The following is a 3,024-nucleotide window of genomic DNA, read 5'->3' as shown; positions in this document are numbered from 1 at the left end:
AAGCCAGTATCTTGCTGTTTACTCAGCGCCGCTGTTAAAACCTTTTTCCTTAGAAAAAGAAGTCTGCCCTAATTGCGAAAAAAGTTTAAATAGTTCCTAACCCCCCCCTTGTAACTATACTTGCAACCTTATAAGGGACCAACAGGCTTATGGTCGTAGAGTACTAGAGTCGCTCCACATTCTCTCTAGGAACTAGATTTTTGATATGAGATCTAAGATTTCTAGTGCTCTAATGTGACTTTTCTTGCCTTGTGATTCTCTTCCATTTATGACTTTCATAGTATGCTCTTCTTCGTGGGTTTTATCCTTGTGGTGATTTTCTCAAGTGAGTTTCAATTATTCTCTTCCACTAGATGTCGAGACATGACATAAGCCAGTGGAAGCCCAAAGTCGGGATTGGGCAGAGTCGTTATGCCACCTATCGGAAAGCTACTCAGGACAGCATGGGATAGGCGAGTGCGATGGTAAAACAAACACATCCGGACATGATGTATTGCTATAAATGACGAGAATGAGTGGAGAAAAATTGGTCGGCAATCCATATAATGGTGCAAATCCAACCGTGTTTGAGGGAAGAACGACTGAGGTGGAAGAGGAGAGGATTGCTGGTGAAACTAATGTTCCATTAAAAGAGGAAAGAATCGGGATTGAAAAGCTAACCTGCTCTGATATTGGATAAAGCAGAGAATAAATTGAAGAAGACAAATCAATTGCATATGTAATTTTTTCTTATGTAAACCATACAAGTATCAATATCTATGAATAGGTGCAAAAAGGGAGTAAATAAGTGTATACAATAAATAAAGTCAATCAATATAAATGTGATGATAGGAATAATTGTGAGACAAATAATGTGTTTATGTGAGTCAAAAAAAAAAAAAAAAAAGTTAAACTCGAATTTTATTTGGATTTTATCTGATTCGTTTTAGTTATAAAAGGCAAATTATAATCCGACTATAATTCTAACAATTACATAATTACATAAAATTTCATTTTTATAATAACTCTTTTGTTTTTTTTAATTATGTATTTACAATTTTTATATATAAATTAAAAAATATTAAAAATATTAATTATAGTATTATTACGGAAACAGTCCTATAAATATTTTTAGAGTATCAATTACTTTTTCATAAAAAAAAGTTGATCTCATCACTAGAAAAATAAAGTTCAATAATTTGTACTACTACTTAATTCGAGTTTTTTTTTTTTTCTATAAAATTAGAGTATGTTTTAGATTTGACAAAGTTTTTTTTTATATACAATCAGTTTTTTTAATGAAAAATATATATAATCAATCAGTTGAATAGTTGATAAAGTGTTATAAAAAAAAAAAAAAAAGTTGATAAAGTTTAATTTAATTAATATGCAGTCTTTCACGTGGAAGTCATAAGATTTGCTTGGGAAAGCGTGAAATCTAGTGTACCAGCCTATAAAGTAGAAGGAAGTAAAGAATACATGCAAAAATAAAGAAAAACTAACGAAATTGCTTTTAGCGTGGATCGAACTTGTGAAATAAATACAAGGAAGTAAAATAATTGCAAAAATAACGAAAATGCGGTGATCGTGGATCGAACACGAGACCTTCAGATCTTCAGTCTGACGCTCTCCCAACTGAGCTATCCCCGCAGATGACATTCTTTCGAAATCAATAACTTATATATGAATTTAAGAAATCCAATAATTCAGAAATAGAGAGTTTATGATATTGGGTTGAAACTTGAAAATGGGCCAACTTCACATTGTTAAAAAAGTCATAGAGGAGTCGGGCTCAGGCCTTTAGATTTAGCAAGATGAGACTTTAATCAAACTTTCAAAATTCAAATTTGTTTATAAATTCCCAATGACTTTATATTTAATAATTACCCATTTGTTTTTGACAAAGTAAGTTTTGTTTTGTTTTTTCTACTATTGGATGAACTTACTTTGTCAAAGTTTATCACCATCCAATGGTGGAAAATATAAAGTAAGACTTACTTTGTAAAAAACAAAATAAGCATAGTCTAACCCCAGAATTTATTATTACGAAATGTAAAAAAGAAAAAGGGAAATGCAGTTTCACTTATTTTCAAGCAGAATAATGTAATTTTTTTTTTCAGAAAAATGAAATATCTTTTTTGTTACAAATTCTTTTCATGCATTTTACACCTTGAGTAAAATAAAAAGTTCAATTAATGGTTTTACTCTTCCATAACGTGACAGTTCACTTATTGATTTTACTTATGTAACACAATAAAATGTTAACTTTATGTTGCGGTATGATGATTTTATCTTATGATAAACGGTGTTAATGGTTTTTTTTTCCGCTAATAGTGTAAAAGCATATGATTTTTTTTATTCAACAAAAATAACTACATTTTTTATTTACAAAAATGTAAAACTACACGAGTTCTTTTTATCTATTATTTTCATACAAATCAAAAAAAAAATTATATCATTTTTTTTTCTATTTCAAATTCTTTTTATACCAAATTTTAAGTGCAGCCTAATATGTATGGGTTAGTTGTTAAGACAGCCACAAGCCATGGTGATTTTCTAGTCTACCTATTGTTGCTTGTAGGACCTGACTAGGCATAAGCCCTATGATGTGGGATGGATGTTATATAGATGAATTGTACAAACTGAATGCTAAGTCATTTTCACCTATTCTGTTAGTAAAGTAGCAATCGTACCAATATGTCTTAGTCCGGAGATATTATATTTAGATGATACCCCTAATTGTAAAGGGCAATAATCTATTATGTTGATTCACTTGTGCAATCTAACTTAATAGAATGTCTTTAATTAGTGATATGGTCATATTTGATGGGTTCAGGACGCGGGTAAGTGAAACCGTGAAGCAATAAGATATTAATTTAGATATCCCTAGTTTGTCGTCATAGTGGGAACGATAACGAATTAAAGACTAGCATGTACCCATGGTCTATCCTGATAATTTATGGACCCTAGACGGAATAATAAACAAAAGCCCTTTTAATAAAAAAAATTTATGTAAAAAAATTAAAATATATTTCAATATATGAT

At 30.1% G+C, this 3,024-nt stretch overlaps 1 non-coding gene across 1 annotated transcript; it reads right to left on the bottom strand.

The window, feature by feature from the left end:
• Positions 1-1,556: 1,556 nt before the first annotated feature.
• Positions 1,557-1,629, bottom strand: TRNAF-GAA (transfer RNA phenylalanine (anticodon GAA)). Its single transcript has one exon. It is a non-coding gene; the product is annotated as a tRNA-Phe (tRNA).
• Between the last annotated feature and the right edge of the window lie 1,395 nt (positions 1,630-3,024).

The sequence above is a fragment of the Euphorbia lathyris genome, chromosome 1 (genome assembly GCF_963576675.1).
Source record: "Euphorbia lathyris chromosome 1, ddEupLath1.1, whole genome shotgun sequence".
NCBI classification, from domain to species: domain Eukaryota; kingdom Viridiplantae; phylum Streptophyta; class Magnoliopsida; order Malpighiales; family Euphorbiaceae; genus Euphorbia; species Euphorbia lathyris.
This window is presented reverse-complemented; position numbering and strand designations above follow the sequence as displayed.